Source organism: Rhinoderma darwinii, chromosome 5, assembly GCF_050947455.1.
Source record: "Rhinoderma darwinii isolate aRhiDar2 chromosome 5, aRhiDar2.hap1, whole genome shotgun sequence".
NCBI lineage: Eukaryota > Metazoa > Chordata > Amphibia > Anura > Rhinodermatidae > Rhinoderma > Rhinoderma darwinii.
The window spans coordinates 174048585-174069881 of NC_134691.1; positions in this window are offsets into that span (position 1 = coordinate 174048585).

Sequence of the window (21297 nt, forward strand, 5' to 3'; positions counted from 1 at the left end):
ACACAAAAACAAATAATTTAGAACAAAAAGCGTTTTTACTGTGTAAAAGTAGTAAAATATACAAAAACTATACAAATTTGGTATCATTGCAATCGTAACAACCCGCTGAATAAAGTTATTGGGTTATTTATACTACACGGTAAACGGCATAGATTTAGGACGCAAAAAAGAGTGGCGAAATTTCAGATTTTTTTCTATTCCCCCCCAAAAAAAAGTTAATAAAAGTTAATCAATAAATAATATGTACCTAAAAATGGTGCTATTAAAAAATCCAACTTGTCCCGCAAAAAACAAGACCTTATACAGCTATGTCGACGCAAAAATAAGAAGGTTATAGCTCTTGGAATGCGACGATTGAAAAACGTAAAAAAATAGCTTGGTCATTAAGGTCCAAAATAGGCTGGTCATTTTTATTCTGGATGTCTAGATGTTGAATTTCTGCTGCGAGAGAAGAGATTGTGGCTAAGCGTTGTTTTTTTAACTATTGGCCCCAAACGAATAAGGGTACCTCTGATAAATTCTTTGTGTGCATTCCATAAAGTAAAATCATTTATGTCTGAACTATCATTAATCATGAAATATTCACAAAGCTCTGTTTCTATAGTTTGCTTATGGACGGGATTTGAAAGTAAAAAGGGGTTACATCTCCAAAGATAGTTTTGATTCGAATTGTTATATTCCTCTAAAGTTAGAGTGATAGCAGCATTATCAGACCACTTAATGGTCTCAATAGAGGAGCTTATTGCAGAGAGAAGTAACTCTTTATCTACTAAGAACATGTCAATTCGAGAGTAGCTGTTATGGACCTGAGAGTAAAACGAATAGTCCCTTTCTGCACTATGTTGGGCATGCCATATATCATATAAATGATGTTTCCAAATAAAATTTCCTTATGGAATTAATGATTGACGAGAGGGGTTCGTAGTATCAAGGGTGATGTCAATTATGGAGTTAAAATCTCCACATATTACTATTCTGCTTAAATTTATGGGTGAGTCTAAAAACTTTTTGTAAAAAGTGGAGTTGGTGTCTGTTAGGAGCGTATATATTTACTAAAGTGTATATCACATGATTAATCTTGCATATCAAAAAGACAAAGCGACCGTTAGGATCAATATGTACCTGAATTAATTGAAAAGCAACAGAATTCTTAACATCCACCAGAACACCTCTAGTTTTAGAGCTAAAATGAGATTGATATTTATAGAGAAAGAGTTTATGAGTAATTGTAGACGAATCTTTTTCTAAAATATGCGTTTCTTGATCACAGATAATATTACATGCCAAAGATTTTGCTTCTATCCACATATGTGCATGTTTGTGTGGGCTATTAAGGCCCTTAATGTTTAACCCCCTTCAGGACTGAGCCTGTTTTGTCCTTCAGGACGAAGCCGATTTTTCAAATCTGACATGTGTCACTTTATGTGGTAATACCTCCGGAATGCTTTTACCTATCCAAGTGATTCTGAGATAGTTTTCTCGTGACATATTGTACTTTATGTTAGGGAAAAAATTGGGTCGATAAATTCAATATTTATTTGTAAAAAACACCAAGATTTAGAGAAAATTAGCAAAAATGTGCATTTTTCTAAATTTAAATGTATCTACTTGTAAAACAGATAGTAATACCACACAAAATACTTACTAGTTTACATTTCCCATATGTCTACTTTATGTTTGCATCGTTTTTTGAACATTCTTTTATTTTTCTAGGACGTTACAAGGCTTAGAACTTTAGCAGCAATTTCTCATATTTTCAAGAAAATTTCAAAAGCCTATTTTTTCAAGGACCAGTTCAGTTCTGAAGCGACTTTGAGGGACTTATATATTAGAAAGTCCCCATAAATCACCCCATTTTGAAAACTGCACCCCTCAAAGTATTCAAAACAGCATTCAGGAAGTGTTTTAACCCTTTAGGCGTTTCACAGGAATTAAAGCAAAGTAGAGGTGAGATTTACAAATGTCATTTATTTATTTTTTTAATTCATGTGTAATACATTTTTTCTGTACCACAGAATGTTTTACCCAAGAAATCCAACTCAATATTTATTGCCCGGATTCTGCAGTTTTTTTTAAATATCCCACATGTGGTCCTAGTGTGGTAATGGACTGAAACACAGGCCTCAGAAGCAGAGGAGCACCTAGTGGATTTTGGGGCCTCCTTTTTTTAGAATATATTTTAGGCACCATGTTAGGTTTGAATAGGTCTTGTGGTACCAAAACAGTAAAGACCCCCCAAAAGTGACCCCATTTTGGAAACTACAACCTCAAGGAATTTATCTATGGGTATAGTTAGCATTTTGAACCCACAGTTTTTTTGCTAAATTTATTTGAATAAGTATGTGAAGATGTAAATCTACTTTTTTTGTGAAAAAACTTAGAAATGTAAAATTTTTACAAGGAATAAAGTAGAAAACACCCCAACATATGTAAAGCAATTTCTTCCGATTATGGCAATACCCCATATGTGGTAATAAACTGCTGTTTGGACCCACAGCAGGCCTCAGAAGAGAAGGAGCACCATTTGGATTTTGGATTTCTGATTTTTCTGGAATAGTTTTCACTGCCGTGTCGCGTTTGCAAAGCACTGGAGGGATGAAAACCGTGGAAACCCCCCAAAAGTGACCCCATTTTGGAAACTACACCCCTCAAGGAATTTTTCTAGGGGTAAAGTTAGCATTTTGACCCCACAGTTGTTTTGCTGAATTCATTAGAATTAGGCATCATGCACACAACCGTAAAAACTCCCGTTATTACGGGTCGTAATTACGACCCGTAATAACGGGCTCATAGACTTCTATTGGCGACGGGTGCCTTCCCGTTTTCTCACGGGAAGGTGCCCGTGCCGTTGAAAAAGATAGAACATGTCCTATTTCAGGCCGTAATAACGGCATGGACAGTCCATAGAAGTCTATGGAGCTCTCGTAATGACGGGTGGCTACATGTGTGCACCCGTCATTACGGCAGCGTTGCTAAGCGACGTCAGTAAATAGTCACTGTCCAGGGAGCTGAAAGAGTTAACTGATCGGCAGTAACTCTTTCAGCACCCTGGACAGTGACTACCGATCAGAATAAACCTGTAAAAAATAAAAATAAAAGACGTTCATACTTACCGAGAACTTCCTGCTTCCTCCAGTCCGGTCTCCCGCCCGTTGCCTTGGTGACCCGTCCCTCTCGACATCCGGCCCGACGTCCTGGATGACGTTTCAGGCCATGTGACCGCTGCAGCCAATCACAGGTCAATCACAGGCAGCAGCGGTCACATGGACTGGGGTGGATGTGAAGAGAGGGACGCGTCACCAAGACAACGGCCGGGTAAGTATGAATTTCTTTAACTTTTATTACAGAAAGGGCTGTCCCTTCTCTCTATCCTGCACTGATAGAGAGAAGGGGCTGCCGATTAGTGCAGTGCTATTTTGCCGCCAAAAACGTGCCCGTAAATACGGGTGGAATACGGGTGACACCGGACCCATATTTACGGGCACGTGTTCGTAAATACTGGTGCAAAACGGGTCGAATACGTGTGACACCAGACCCGTATTTACGCCAGTATTTACGGGTGGGAAAAAATACGGTCGTGTGCATGAGGCCTCAGTCTGTAAAGGTAAAAATCTACTTTTTTTCTGAAAAAAGGTAGCCATTTTTAATTTTTACAAGGAATAAAGGAGAAAAAGCACCCCAACATTTGTAAAACAATTTCTCCCGATTACATAAATATCCCATATGTGGTAATGAAGTGCTGTTTGGACCCACACCGGGGCTTAGAAGGGAAGGAGCGCTATTTGGCTTTTGGAGCTCAAATTTAGCTGGAATAGTTTTTGGGTGTCATGTCGAATTTGCAAAGCCACTGAGAGACCGAAACAGTGGAAGCCCCCCAAAAGTAACCCCATTTGGGAAACTACACCACTTAAGGAATCTATATAGGGGTATAGTGAGCATTTAGACCCCACACGTCTTTTGCAGAATTTATTAGAATTAGGCCATGAAAATTAATATCAACATTATTTCCATTAAAATGTTGAATTTTTTCCAATTTCACAAAGGATAAAGGAGAAAAAGCACCCCAACATCTGTAAAGCAATTTATCCCGAGTACGGCTATACCCCACATGTGGTCATAAATGTTTTTTCATTAGAAAGTAATTAACCCTTTCCGAACTGATCCATGTTTTGCTTTTTCTTTTTTCCTCCCCGCTTTCCGAGAGCCACAACTTTTTTATTTTTCCGTCAATAGAGTGGTGTGAGGGCTATTTTAATAACCATTTTACAGCAAAAAGGTGTGCTTGTGGCTGCAGAACAGTTCTGTATCATCAAAGACCAGAAGATAGAATTAATCGTACTGGGATATTTCCATCTATCAAAAGACCAATTTTCTTTAGATCTGCTAGCTAAAAAAGAAAACAATAAGTGTAGCATCAAACATTCAAAACAAGACTCCATGTGTCCCTTGAAGGACAAAATACAGAAACAGTTACTCTATTCAGAAAATAGGGGAAAAAAACAGTCAGCTTGATGTTGACCAAGAAGATCGCCTCTGCACCAAAACAAGTAGGTATGTAGAACCTCGGATTAATTTAATAAATCCCATTGTTCAAGACTTTTGTTGTTTTCTTTGGCCTACGCCATGCTAGTCGTCTCTCAGTTTAGGAGGATTGATATTAGAAGGTAATTCAAGAATAGGCATCGTTATCTCCCACTGTCCCAGTAGGGTCGTGCCTTCTGCCAGGGTTTGGATAACGGGAAGAGAGTTATTACGATGAATGAGCAAACGGACTGGAAAACCCCAGCAATAGAGAATCTTATGATCGCATAGGGCCAATATAACAGGGGATAATTGTCTGCGCAGTTGTAACGTAGTCGCAGATAAATAAAAAAAATGGACAGCGGTTTGTACTGCACAGGAATATCATCTTTATTCCTGAGAGATGCCATCAATAGCTCTTTGATGTGATAAAAATGAACGCGAGCTAAAACATCACGTGGAGCCTCATCTGACAAATGCTTAGGTCTTGGGAGTCTATGGACTCTATCAATGATGAGGTCCCTCAGGGTGCATTGGCGTAGCATAGTTTTGATAAATCCCTGTACATAATTATTCAAATCCGGTGTTGCCACATTCTCAGGGATCCCTCGGATTTTAACATTATTCCGACGAAACCGGTCTTCCAGGTCTGCCAGTTTGGCTCTAACTTGGGAGACTTCATCTGCTAAATTATAGTGAGCATCCATTAATTCGTTATGAGAGATGACAAATTCACTGATTTTGCATTCCACATGCTATACTCTTTGCTCAGCATCTTGCACTGCCATTGACATGTGACAGAGCAATTTTGCAAAGCCAGAGTACAAAGAAGTGCCAAGGGCTTGCAGCATGGCTTTCATAGCCTGCTCAGTATTAGAGTTCATGGAGGAAGGTAAGTCTCCCAAAATATCACCATATTCCAAATTTATAGGGTCACATAATATACTATCTTCTACCTTATCTGGCGCAGAATCTATAGAGCATGATCGCTGTTTCAGCTGTGTCTGATGACTCCTGGAAAGTCTGGAGCTTTGAGACATCGGTGAGGAAGGAGCAGAGCCATGCTTAGCTTGCAGTGGATGAGATTGCTGTGATGGATGTCGTCCGCTACTATCCATTGTCGAGTCATTCTGTGTATGACCCTCAAACGAATCATCACGTGCAGTCCTTGGTTGGAGCGCTAAAGAAGGTGCGGAGCTGCTCCTTCTCTGTGCCTTCACTTCAATTGCATGTGGTGACGAGGATAGCTGAAGAGGATCGGAGTTAAGTGATCCAGTTAGTGATCCAGTATGCAAATGTGCGTCGCCATTTCCGCCATCTTGCCTTTCATCAACACGGCGGGAAGGATAAAAATCTGTGAGCCGGGTAAGTCTCTTTACCGGTTTGTGGCGTCTGGGTATCTCTGTGAATGTCTCTCTCCTGTCTCTCTCCTGTCTCCCATTCTCTCTCCTGTCAGCTGTCACAAAAGCCTGTACGAAGTACTATACGAGGTCCACGTCGTTGAAGTGCCGAAGCGGTGCAGGAGCCGAGCTCTCAGGCAGCCATCTGGTGCAACAGCCAAGCCACGTCCCAGCTATGAACTCTTTGAATTCCTCAAGGATATGTCGCACATTGATGGATAGCAAAATAAAATATAATCATTGGGAGGTAAAACCCGCAACAACTAGCGGTTGTTGCGTTTTTTTTGCGGTGGTTTTACAGCGATTCCGCCGCATAAAATGCAATTCAGAAAGAAAAATCTTATACTTACCCATGAGACAGTGTTTATTCGTCCAGGGCGGCCTCCGGGGATGACGTTTCATCCCATGTGACCGCTGCAGCCAATTACAGGCTGTAGCGGCGGTCACATGGGATAAAACATCATCCCAAGAGGCCGGCCTGGATGACGTCAGAGGGCTGGCCTCCTGGGATGCCGCTTTATCATATGTGACCACTGCTGCAGCTAATCACAGGCTGCAGTAGTCTCCTGGGATGAAACGTCAGAATGCTGCAGTTTTCCGCAGCGGACATTCTGGACAAAAAACTGCACCACAATTTGGTGCGGTTTTTCACCCTGAATTCCCTGTGGCGCACAGGGAGGATACGCTGCGTGCTCTTATGCAGCGTATATGTCCCTTGTGAACTCAGCCTGAAGGCTAAAATCAAGAAGTATATGATTTACTAGATTATTATGAAGCTGATTTACTGCAAATCATGAAATCCAATTCATAGGTTTTGGACTATAGTTATTTCATAGTATATACTGTAGTTTATCACCAAATGTGATTAATGTGAAAAACAAAAACAAAAATAAATATAAAGAAATCAGACAAATAGTACGACAGACTACTTATGTATCTTGTTTAGGAAATTTACTGCACACTCAGTTCTGCAGTTATCACAAGGAGCTGAAGATTTATAGCTCTGGGTGATCAGTTTTAACCATCGGCCACAAACCCTTAGTGAAAAGAAGGCAAACAGTGACATGAGAAAAGTTATTACTCTGCTTTGCAGTTTATGAGTTATTGTTTGCATTATGTAATATCGCTTTAAACAACACCTGTTGATAGTATGTTGATAGATCACACAGTATAGTACAGGGGTCTCAAACACGTGGGCCACATGCTGCTCCTGAGGCAGTCATCTGCGACCCGCTGGAAGAGGATAGAGCAGACGAAAGGCGGAATGCTCCGGCGTTTCTACATGACGTCAGTCCTTTTCCCGCGCTGCGTACGCATTGGTAGGTGAGCAGTGGCCCGACAGTCCCCTATAGTGCAACTCCTCCCTGTAGATAGCGCCCCACACACCCTACTTTTGACAGCTCTACATCTCACTCCCCATAGATAGCTCCATTGGGGCTTCCTCCAGGAACCGAATCCCCAGCCAGAGCGCTGCCGATGGACTGGTCTTTGAATCCTGTGCTGTAGATAGCGCCCCACACACCACACCCTGTTTACAGTGCTACACAACCCCTCCATGTAGGTATCTCCACTGGGGCTCTCTCCTCAACTGGAATCCCTGGCCAGAGCAATGCCGGAGATTCTGGCCAGAGATTCCGCTCCTAGTGGTAGCCCCTGACGTCACTGTCCATATATGGACAGTGGTGACAGGGTCCCTCAAGCAGAGGAATTCCTCACCAGAGCGTCAGCAATGCTCTTGCCGGGGATTCCAGCTGAGGAGGGAGCCCCAATGGACCTACATGGAGGGGGGTGTGCGGCGCTGTCAACTAGGTGGGGTGTGTGGGGCGATATCTACAGCAGAGGAATCCCAGGCCAGTGCATCGGCAATACTCTGGCTGGGGATTCCACTCCAATAGGTGGGATGTGGTACTATATATAGGGTATGTGTGTGTGTCAGTGTGTGTGTGTATGTGTGTGTGTGTGTGTGTGTGTCTGTGTGTGTGGCATTATCTACAAAGAGTTGTGTGGCAATATCTACAAAGGGGTTGTGTGGCAACATCTACAAATGGGGTGCAGTGGTAGCATCTACAAATGGGGTTTTGTGGGAACAACTACAAAGGGGCTTTATGGCAGTATCTACAGAGGGCACTGTGGCAATATCTACAGAGGGCACTGGGGTAATATCTACAGAGGGCACTGTGGCATTATCTACATAGGGTGTTGTAGCATTATCTACAGATGGCACTGTGGCAGTATCTACAGATGGCAATGAGACCCCTGGTATAGTAGGTCTACTGAAGACAGCTAGACAGTTTTTAATGTAGAATTTGCATACTATAATAAATGTTATCTAGTATAGAACAGTTGAATTTATCATTTTAAAGTGTACCTTACTTTACAGGTGACTTTTGATAATGAGCTGTCATGTGTGTGTACATGAGGAATAACACTATTTATGGCCATTATATGACATGTATCCTGCATTTTTTAGCAGTTTTCCCCTCTGCAGGCTTGATCTCTAATCCTCAGTTATCTCTCAGTTGTCTCTAGTGGGGGCAGAGCCTAATGGCTATCATGTCTTCTATACATTGCACACATAGAAGAGGAGAATCCTGCTCTCCTGTTTCTATCACATGTATGTATGTATGTATGTATATATATTATATGAATAAATAAATATATATATATATATATATATATATATATATATCTAGATATATATATATATATATATATATATATCTCTCTCTCTATCTATATATATATATATATATATATATATATATACAGTGAATAGAACCGATTCAAGAAAGAAAGCAACAGAAATCTGTATCCCCAAAGGTCCAGGGTAAATCGCACATAAAAGTATGTGTGGACCACTGGGTTGATTTCAGGGTGTGAAACCCTAGCAGCATCAGAAAATGCAAATAGAAAACCAAAAGAGAAGGATTGACACTGAAAAACTGAGAAGTGGTAAATGTACAAAAACTTTATTAACAATAATAACACAATATAAAAATAATCCAAAAAAACCACAGTAAAAACAGGGATCATTGGCTGGTGAATGGAGTCAAACCATGCAACTATGTGAGAGACAGGTAAATAAAGTGCATGTGCGTCCTTTAAATGATGTATGTAACTATCTGTTAGATAGTAGTCTGTACAGAAGGTAATGCGATAATGTACATCAATAGATATAAAGTGTTTCAGACTATATGACTGTATTCAGATAGTATGGTCATTGATTCTTTGAGAAATTTTTCATGTATTTTGGTTTGCATGCTTCCGATCCTTGATATGTCATGATGTCAATTGGTACCTGTGGTGTTATATCCGTTGTTTTATTACGACCATACTATCTGAATACAGTCTCCTGACGAAGCCGGTCTATCGGGCGAAACGCGCGTCGAGGCGCTTGTTCACCCAGATCTTCTGATCCTCCACGCTCTCTAAACATGTCTCAGGGTATGTATATGTGCTTTTGCTAACTTGTACTTATTTTTGGGCTATACTGTTTAGCTATGGCAGCTGTACTCTCCTATGGCTATTTGCGCTACAATATCTTTTGATATACGTCAAAAGCTGCACCCTTCACTTGTGCTGACTTAAATACAGCAGTATACGTATATCTATTTAGCTACACTGTGCTGACCTTTTACGCATTATTATATGTATATCCATTTAGCTGCACCTTTTTATACATTGTGCTGGCTCTGACGTACTATCATTATATGTATGCTGCCATATGTTATCTTGCCCTTCCCACGCATTATCACACTTTGTGTAGGCCCTGATAGTTTACAGGCCACCTTTGCATTGCTATTCTTAGCTGATAGCATCCTGCTTCATGCGGGATTTATATTACACACCCCTGGGCTTGTGTTATTATTCAATTTTATTTGAGCGTGTTAGTGATCATTAGTATATGGTTGATTCTGTTGGTCATGGTCTTTTTCATCTGACCCTGCTGTATATGTCCCCGTATATGCTGTATCATTTCTCTTTTTCTATCATTGTGTTATTTTGTCATTATATTTAATAAAGATATTTTTTGTGCTTTTTACATTGAGTACAATATGATTTTGTAAGTTTGCCCACTGTCAAAGACATGAACAGTCTAGAATTTTTAGGCTAGGTTAATTTTACCAGTGAGAGATAGATTATATAAAAAATAAAAAAAAACAGAAAATCACATTGTCAAGATTATATATATTTATTTGCATTTTGTACAGAGAAATAAGTATTTGATCCCCTACCAACCATTAAGAGTTCAGCCTCCTCCAGACCAGTTACACGCTCCAAATCAACTTGGTGCCTGCATTAAAGACAGCTGTCTTACATGGTCACCTGTATAAAAGACTCCTGTCCACAGACTCAATTAATCAGTCTGACTCTAACCTCTGCAACATGGGCAAGACCAAAGAGCTTTCTAAGGATGTCAGGGACAAGATCATAGACCTGCACAAGGCTGGAATGGGCTACAAAACCATAAGTAAGACGCTGGGTGAGAAGGAGACAACTGTTGATGCAATACTAAGAAAATGGAAGACATACAAAATGACTGTCAATCGACATCGATCTGGGGCCCCATGCAAAATCTCACCTCGTGGGGTATCCTTGATCCTGAGGAAGGTGAGAGCTCAGCCGAAAACTACACGGGGGGAACTTGTTAATGATCTCAAGGCAGCTGGGACCACAGTCACCAAGAAAACCATTGGTAACACATTACACCGTAATGGATTAAAATTCTGCAGTGCCCGCAAGGTCCCCCTGCTCAAGAAGGCACATGTACAGGCCCATCTGAAGTTTTCAAATGAACATATGGATGATTCTGAGAGTGATTGGGAGAAGGTGGTGTGGTCAGATGAGACTAAAATTGAGCTCTTTGGCATTAACTCAACTCGCCGTGTTTGGAGGAAGAGAAATGCTGCCTATGACCCAAAGAACACCGTCCCCACTGTCAAGCATGGAGGTGGAAACATTATGTTTTGGGGGTGTTTCTCTGCTAAGGGCACAGGACTACTTCACCGCATCAATGGGAGAATGGATGGAGCCATGTACCATCAAATCCTGAGTGACAACCTCCTTCCCTACACCAGGACATTAAAAATGGCTCGTGGCTGGGTCTTCCAGCACGACAATTACCCGAAACATACAGCCAAGGCAACAAAGGAGTGGCTCAAAAAGAAGCACATTAAGTTCATGGAGTGGCCTAGCCAGTCTCCAGACCTTAATCCCATCGATAACCTTTGGAGGGAGCTGAAGATTCGAGTTGCCAAGCGACATCCTCGAAATCTTAATGATTTACAGATGATCTGCAAAGAGGAGTGGGCCAAAATTCCATCTAACATGTGTGCAAACCTCATCATCAACTACAAAAAAACGTCTGACTGCTGTGCTTGCCAACAAGGGTTTTGCCACCAAGTATTAAGTCTTGTTTGCCAAAGGGATCAAATACTTATTTCTCTGTGCAAAATGCAAATAAATATATATAATTTTGACAATGTGATTTTCTGTTTTTTTTAATATAATCTATCTCTCACTGGTAAAATTAACCTAGCCTAAAAATTCTAGACTGTTCATGTCTTTGACAGTGGGCAAACTTACAAAATCAGCAAGGGATCAAATACTTATTTCCTTCACTGTATATATAGAGATAGATAGATAGATAGATAGATAGATAGATAGATAGATAGATAGATAGATAGATAGATAGATAGATAGATAGATAGATAGATAGATAGATAGATATACATTCCTCAACATTGAAATTGCAACACCAGGAAGGAAAAGTTTTGGAATTGTAGAAATCACAGGATCGATAAACATGTAATGATATGCAAATTAAAAAAAATTAAAACATAATATTCCAAACATCTTGAATTATTCAGTATTGAGTATGATCATAACGCCCAGAAATACACACACTTACACACCTTGGCATGCTATCAATGAGGTCATTAATGGTTGTCTAAAGAATGTTATGCCATGCTGAATGTACAAGGGCACTCAAATCATCAATATTGACTGCTGGCAGCTCCCTTTGCAATTTGACCAATGCTCTCCCAAATGTGCATGATGGGAGACACTGCAGGCCATTGTAACACGTTTAGGCCATGCAGGCTGCTCACAGCAGCACGAGCAACATGCGGCCTGGCTTTGTCCTGTTGAAAAATGGTTTTTGGGACACTTTGGAGAATTGGCCGTACCTCTGGTTCCATGACAACACTGAGCTGTTAGTGTACCTGAAATAAAGATTAGAGGGGTCCGGCTACCATACATTATTTCACCCCACACCATAATCTCGGAAGTAGTACCAGTGTGACATTCCCTTGTGAAGGCCTATTCATGGCATTGGCCTTGTGGTCTCCAGACCAATCTCAGGAAATTATTGCATCCCAGACAAGAGCGGGACTCATCACTGAAGAGTATAGACCTATATTCCTTTCCCACCTTTTAGTGTCCATTTAAAAGATTTTCCTTGCCTAAAAACTGCCTAAATTTATTTTGAGAAGATCTGATTAATATCGCAGTTACGGATGGGGAGTAACATTGTTTGAATTCTACTAAGCTGTTTTTCTTTCCTTTTTTTCCCTTTGTTCACTCTGTAGCAATTTAGCTTTGTGGTGAATAGTTTAAAAACCATTAATTCAGAAAAGTACTTTTTTTAAAAACTATATAGCATATATATAAACTGCAAATTATACAACTATGGCCAAAGCAGAATATTATATACTAGTCCTTCTCAATGAATATCATCGAAAAGTTAATTTATTTCAGTAATTAAATTAAAAAAGTGAAACTCATATATTATATAGATTCATTACACACAGAGTGATCTATTTCCAGCATTGTTTTATTCTAATGTTGATGAGTATAGCTAACAGTTAATGAAAACCCAAAAGTTAGTCCCTCAGAAAAATAGAATATTAAATAAGTCCAAATTCAAAAATGATTTTTAATACCGAAATGTAAGCCTACTGAAAAGTATGTACAGTATATGCTCTCAATACTTGGTCGGGGCTCCTTTTGCATGAATTACTGCATCAATGCGGTGTGGCATGGAGGCGATCAGCCTGTGGCACTGCTGAGGTGTTATGGAAGCCCAGGTTACATAGTTACATAGTTTGTATGGTTGAAAAAAGACACATGTCCATCAAGTTCAACCAAGGGATGGGAAAGGGGAAGTAAAAAAATAAAATAAAATGACATAGGAGCTGATATTTTTTTGTTCTAGGAAATGATCTAAGCCTTTTTTAAAGCCATCTACTGTCCCTGCTGCGACCAGCTCCTGCGGTAGACTATTCCATAGATTCACAGTTCTCACAGTAAAGAAGGCTTGTCGCCTCCGCAGGTTGAACCTTTCTTTTTCCAGACGGAGGGAGTGTCCCCTTGTTTTTTGAGGGGGTTTTACATGTAACAGGATTTCACCATATTTGTGCCATTTATATAAGTTAACCCCTTAATACCGAAGCTTTAAACCTTAGCGACCAGAGCAATTTTCGCTGTTTTGCTATTCACAGATGTAACGCAGTATGTGTCTTATGAATTGATGTGAATTTTGCACAATTTTCTTGGGACATGTAGTGCTTCCTTTTTGTGGTATATATGTATAGGTAACATTTTTGTTACTTTTTTTATAGCCGTGGAAAGACAGAAAAAAAAGAAAAAATTTGATTTGTCATCATATAAAATGTAACAGTTTGAAAATAAAAGTAATTGTATCATACAAATGTATTGAAATATATTTTTTCATTTATCCTGATCATAAGGACACCTGACTTGGAGGTGTGGTTTATTTTTTTGGACCAGAAATACAGTATAAAACACAAGTGTCCCTTTTTTCAATTGCGCACTAAAATGTCTTAATTTTGTTTTTTACATCATGGTAGTAATGTATGGGTAATGGACTTGAAGTCTAATACATAATGGTAAAAAAACATTGTGTTCTACAAACTAGACACTCTAAAGTCTATTTCTAGTGGTTCAATTTCTGTTTTAACCCTTCACACTTTTTACAGAATTTGTCCAAACTTGGGCCAAAAAAATTTAAATTGCATTTTTTTTTTACAAAAGTGGCACTTTTCTTAAGCCATTTTGAAACACCATATGACATATTGGTAAAAGTGACACCTTTCCACATTCTGCTACTTCTCCCGTGTACAGCGATACCAAATATGTGTGTCTAATCTATTATATGGACCCATTATAGGGCATATCCTAGAAGGAGTCCATTTTGGCTTTTGGAGGCCTGTCACACCAGAATTAATTTTAGTGCACCATGCTGCATTTGCCAAAGTACTGGAGTGGCAGACTCTCAGAATTTACCAGAAATTACCATGATACAAAAAAATACACACCCCAGATTCTATTTCTCGCAGTTCAATTTCTGTTTTAACCCTTCACACTTTTTACAGAATTTGTCCAAACTTGGGCCAAAAAAATGTAAATTGCATTTTTTTTTACAAAAGTGTCACTTTTCTTAAGCCATTTCGAAGGAGTCCATTTTGGCTTTTGGAGGACTTCTTACGCCAGAGCTGATTTTAGGGAACCACACTATATTTGCCGTGGTACTGCAGGTCATTTTGACAAGTATAAATGTCCTGCTAATATTTATCTAGGGGTATAGTGAGTATTTTTATTAGGTGGATAGAAATAAAAAATAGGTTTATCCAGAAAATACAGTATTGCTGCATTTTTACAGTGAAACATAATAATAAGCAACCCTCCCTTTTGTTTCTCCCTACAAAAACAGTGTGAAAGTAAATGAGTTAATAATGTGGGTAATATCATAGTCTTTGCCATCATAGATTCTAAAGGCAGATGTGGAGCCTGTACCGCTCTCACAGAGCTTGTAGATTTTAACCCCATATTTTGCTCTCTTTGAGGGGATGTACTGGCGGAATGAGAGCCTGCCTTTTTAACTCATCAACGATTCGGGGTTGTACATGGGCATAAATAACTCCTCCAAAATTTTTATCAGGGGCCTTATTTTATACAGGCGGTCACGGCCTGGATCACTACGGGGGGGCCTGGTGATTGTCGTTAAAATGAAGGAAGCGCATTAGCACCTCATATCTGCTTCTGGTCATAACGTCTGGAAAAACAGGTGTGGCATGTGTAGGGCTTGTTGCCCAATATGACCGGATTGAGGGCTTTTTCACTAACCCCATGTTGAGGATGAGCCCGAAAAATGTTTAAGTTCGCCAGTATTTGTAGGGTGCCACTCCTTTGCATAGGAGGACGTTGGCTTTTCAGCAAAGAATTGGGGAGCATACAGATTGGTTTAGGTTAACAACCAGCTCCAATAGTTCATCTGTAATGAATATTTTCAAAAAAAATCGAGGGCTGTAAAATCTTCCACATTAATATTTATCCCTGGTGTAGCAATAAATTCTGGGATATTAGGGGGAAAACACTCTGTGGGTACCCACTCAATATATTCTGGGGGAATAGAGTGGGCCGTGTTTTGTGGTACTTCTGCGACATGCCCTGTGCTTGTGGACTCTGCAGCGACACTTGAATTGCAGAAAGTGTATCACTATCATCGCTATCACTGGTAGAATACATTTCTACCTCGGACGCGGTTTCTGTATCTCTTTCATCAGAGTCAGAAATTAACATGGCGTATGCCTCTTCCACTGTGAATCTTTACACACACGTACGACAAAGACCGTAACCAGATGCACACGTCACATAACCCTGTATATATTCCCTCAATAGCCCCTCCATCATTTTCCCCACGATGGATGTTAAGCTTACTGGTCTATAATTACCCGGAGAAGACCTAGAGTCCTTTTTGAAAATAGGCACCACATTTGCCCTGCGCCAGCCCCTTGGCACTATACCAGTCACTAGAGAATCTCTAAATATTATGAAGAGGGGGACAGAAATAAATGAACTAAGCTCCTTAAGAACTCTAGGGTGTAACCCATCTGGTCCCGGGGCCTTGGGTACGTTTATTTTATTTAATTTAGCTTGCACCATATCTACATTCATCCAATTCAGTATATCAACTCATATATTAACAGCACTGGCACCAGGTACATCAGCTGCTCTTTCTTCTGTTGTATATACAGAGCTGAAGAACCCATTTAGTAACACTGCTTTCTCTTGATCCCCTGTGACCAACTCCCCATTACCACTATCTAGGGGTCCCACATGTTCAGACCTTGGTTTTTTTGCATTTATATACAGTACTTGAAGAATTTTTTGGCATTCGTTTTACTATCCTTGGCCACCTTCCTTTCATTTTCTATTTTTGCTGATTTTATTACCTTTTTACGAATTTTATTAAGCTCTTTATATTTTACAAAGGCTATAGCCATACCCTCAGATTTGTATTTTTCAAATGCCCTTTTTTTGTCATGTATTTCCCTTTTTACAGAAGGTGTAAGCCATGTGGGGTTTAATTTTAGTCGTTTATACTTGTTACCTATAGGAATACATTTTGCACTATATTTACCCAAAGTAGATTTGAAAATCTCCCATTTATTATTTGTACCATTATTTGACATTAGTTCTTCCCAGTCTATATCCTGAATTGCAGCCTTCATCCTGGGGAAATTGGCCTTCTTAAAACTAAGTGTTTTTGCCCTCCCAGCCTGTGTTTGTTTTTTACAGTATGTGTAAAATATAACTATATTATGATCACTGTTACCAAGGTTTTCACGAACATTGACGTTCCCAACAAGCTCTGCATTATTAGAAATGACCAGATCCAACAGAGCGTCACCTCTAGTCGGGTCTTCCACAAACTGGGCCATAAAATTTTCCTGCAACAGGTTGAGGAAATGTCTCCCCTTTGCAGTTGAAGCCGAACCATGACACCAATTAATATCCCGGTAATTAAAATCTCCCATTATCACTACTGTACCAGCCTGTGCAGCCCGCTCCATCTGTTTATATAGCTGACATTCCATCTCCTCAATTATATTGGGGGGGTCTATAGATTACACCAAAAGTAATTTTTTCAGTGTATACCTCCCTTTGTAATTCCACCCACAAGGTTTCAACCTCCACACAGTCTTCACCCAATATTGCCTCTTTCAGACTCACCTTCATATCACTTCTCACATACAGACATACACCACCACCTTTCCTATTCGCCCTGTCTTTCCGAAACAGTATAAAACCCTGTAGATTTACAGCCCAATCATGTGAAGAGTCCAGCCATGTTTCAGCAACACCAACTATATCTATATTTTCTTCCATTATCAAGGCCTCCAGCTCCCCTATTTTGCTTGCTAGACTTCTGGCATTTGTGAACATAAACTTTAACTTGCCTTTAAATATTTCACTTTCATTATCAGAAATGTGATTTTTTGACATTTGGGCATTTTTATTTTCACTGCTGTTTTGTAACGAAAGGATCTCCTTATCTTGTTGCCTAGTCCTCTCCCCACAGTCTGTTTCTCCCCCCACCAATATAATCTAACCCCTCTCTAACCTAACTACCCATTTATTTTCTACATTGGCCTCCCTCCTCAACACTATTTTAAATACTCCGCCACCCCAGCTAGAATTCTCTCCCCCAGCACAGCAGACCCCCTTCCATTTAGGTGCAAACCATCTGCAGAATACAGTTTGAACCCCAATGAAAAGTCAGCCCAGTGCTCTAGGAACCCAAAGCCTTCTCCTCTACACCAAGACTTAAGCCATGCATTTAACTCCCTAAGCTCCCGCTGTTTATCCTGTGAGGCGCATGGCACAGGCAGTATTACTGAGTATACTACCTTGGAGGTCCTTCCCTTCAGCTTGTAGCCTAGTTCTTTAAAATTATTCTTAAGGCTCCTCCACCTACCATTAATGCTGACGTTGGTACCCACATGTACCACGACAGCTGGATCATCACCAGCCCCTCCCAACAATTTGTCCACGCGTTCCACCACATGCCAAACCCTGGCACCAGGGAGACAGCAAACCATTCAGTTGAGGCGGTCTTGGCGACAAATTATTCTATCCGTCTTCCTGATTATAGAATCCCCTACAACTATCAATTGTCTTGCCTTACCTGCATTACCATAACGCCGACTACTAGCTGGGCTGTTCTCCCGACTGTTAGGGAGATTAGTATACACTAGGGCTGCCATTTCTGAGACCAACACCCTCGCATCATCACCCAACTTGGCAATTTTGCTTGGAATGTCAGAAACAGGATTGGCCTTCCTTTTCTTTGACCCCTTTCTGCTGCCCCTAACTACATTAACCCAGCTACTTGCCTGATCCTGCTGATCCATGTCTTCACCCTCCAGTTCTAACCCACTAACGGCATGCTCCATCAGCAGCATGCTCCCCTCAAGATTTTCTATCTTCCTCAGTGTTGCATTCTGCCCCTCCAGATCTCTAATGTGAGCTTCCAGGCGAACAGCATGCTCACATCTGCCACAGAGGTATTCACCCTGGAACTCCGGCTCCAGTCGTGCATACATATGGCAAACTGTGCACTGAAGAAATCCTCCAATCTTGCTATCCATTATCTGAGTTACAACAAAACAGTGAACAATTGTAAAAGAAAAGAAGAGTACTTACAGGGGCTGTAACTCCTCTTTTCAACTCCGGTTTTAGAACTCCACTTATATCACAAGCCACTTAAACCACTAAGCTCAGACAGAGCCAAGAGGTTGCTTTCATAGCGGCCTTCAGCTCGTCTGGATTGTTGAGTCTGGTGTCTCTCATCTTCCTCTTGCTAATACTCCATAGATTCTCTATGGGGTTTATGTCAAGTGAGTTTGCTGGCCAATTAAGCACAATGATACTGCGGTTATTAAACCAGGTATTGGTACTTTTGGCAGTGTGGGCAGGTGCCAAGTTCTGCTGGAAAATGAAATCCGCATCTCCATAAAACTTGCCAGCAGAGGAAAGCATGTAGTGCTCTTAAATTTCCTGGTAGACGGCTGCGTTGACTCTGGACTTAATATTACACAGTGGACTAACACCAGCAGATGACATGGCTGCCCAAACCATCACTGACTGTGGAAACTTCACACTGGACGGCAAGCAACTTGGATTAAGTGCCTCTCCACTCTTCCTCTAGACTCTGGGACTTTGATTTCCAAATGAAATGCAAAATTTACTATCATCTGAAAACAGGACTTTGGACCACTGAGCAACAGACCAGTCCTTTTACTCCTTGGCCCAGGTAAGACGCTTATGATGTTGTCTCAAGGAATACAACAGTTGTAGCCCATATCCTGGATATGTCTGTGTGTGGTGGCTCTTGCAGCACTGACTCTAGCTGCAGTCCACTCCTTGTGAATTTAGCCCAGATTCTTGAATGGCCTTTTCTTGACAATCCTTTCAAGGCTGCAGTTATCCCTGTTGCTTGTGCACCTTTTTCTACCACACTTTTTCCTTCCTCTCAACTTTCCGCTAATATGCTTGGATACAGAACTCTGTAAACAGCCAGCTTCTTTAGCAATGTCCTTTTGTGGCTTACCCTCCTTGTGGTGGGTGTCAATGACTGTCTTCTGCACAACTGTCAAATCAGCAGTCTTCCCCATGTTTGTTTAGCCTACTGAACCAGACTGTTGGACCATTTAAAGGCTTAGGAAACCTTTGCAGGTGTTTTGTGTTGATTAGCTTGATTAGAGTGTCACACCATGAGTCTACAATCTTCAACTTTTACCCAATATTCTAATTTTCTGAGAGACAAAATTTGGGTTTTTTATTAACAGTTAACCATAATCATCAACATTAACTGGTTGCCGACACAGGACGAGAATGCTCGTCCTGAGCGGTGAGTACTTTGCGCATTAGGACGAGCATTCTCGTCCTGTGTGACAGCCGTCTGTGCGCGTAATTGAGAGTGTGGCAACTGCTGTAATACACAGCCACGGCCCCGCTCTGACACCCGAGAGGAGTGAAACATCTTCTCTCCGCCGTTAACCCTTTGAATGCCGCGATGAATGCAGATCGCGGCATTCAAGGAGTGGGGACTGCACTTTGATCGCATCACAGAAGATAACTGTGACACGATCAAAGCCCATAACTCATATGGCCAGACAGCCCAGGGTCCATTGAAGGACCCCAGGGCTGTCTGAACATATTTCCTGTTGTTAGGGCATACTGAGGTATGCCCTAACAACTGCCTGTGTACAATCAGTAACAGGCTAATGTACTGGCATATAGATCTATGCCAGTACATTACAGTTACAAAATCAAAATCAAAATGATAAATGCCTTTATGGGATAAAAAAAAAAAAAAAGTTAAATGAATTAAAAAAAAAAAGAATGATAAATAAATAAATACAAATTAAAAAAATACACAGAAACACACATTTTTTATAATAAATAAACTTTTTAAAATATAAGTTCCAAAACAGGAAATAATATAAACTTATTTAGTATCACAATGACCATAACAACCCGTACAACAAATATATAACATTATTTATCATGATCGGTGCATGGTGTAAAAAAAAAAATTAAAACTGCTGCCGAACTTCTTTTTTTCTGCATTTTCGCCTAAATAAAAATTTATAGAAATTAAACGATAATGCATTTGTACCAAAAAATGATGCCTGACATAAAGTACAACTCGTTCCGCAAAAAAACAAAGTCTCATACAACTACGTCGTAGAAAAAAATCAAAGAGTTATGAACGTCGGAATGCAAAGAGGGAAATCTAAAAAAATTCAAGGCCAAAAGTGGCTGTGTCCTTAAGGGGTTAAAAGAAAAAAATGCTGGACATAGATCACTCTGTGTGTAATGAATCTATATAATATATGAGTTTCACTTTTTGAATTGAATTATATATATATATATATATATATATATACACACTGCCGTTCAAAAATTTGGGGCCACCCAGACAATTTTGTGTTTTCCATGAAAGCTCACACTTATATTTATCAAATGAGTTGCAAAATGACTAGAAAATATAGTCAAGTCATTGACAAGGTTAGAAATTATGATTTTTATTTAAAATAATAATTTTCTCCTTCAAACTTTGCTCCATTTGCAGCAATTACAGCATTGCAGACCTTTGGCAATCTAGCTGTTAATTTGCTGAGGTAATCAGGAGAAATTTTACCCCATGCTTCAAGAAGCCCCTCCCACAAGTTGGATTGGCTTGATGGGCACTTATTGCGTACCATACGGTCAAGCTGCTCCCACAACAGCTCTATGGGGTTGAGATCTGATGACTGCGCTGGCCACTCCATTACAGATAGAATACCAGCTGCCTGCTTCTTCCCTAAATAGTTCTTGCATAATTTGGAGGTGTGCTTTGGGTCATTGTCCTGTTGTAGGATGAAATTGGCTCCAATCAAGCGCTGTCCACAGGGTATGACATGGCGTTGCAAAATGGAGTGATAGCCTTCCTTATTCAAAATCCCTTTTACCTTGTACAAATCTCCCACTTTACCAGCACCAAAGCAACCCCAGACCATCACAT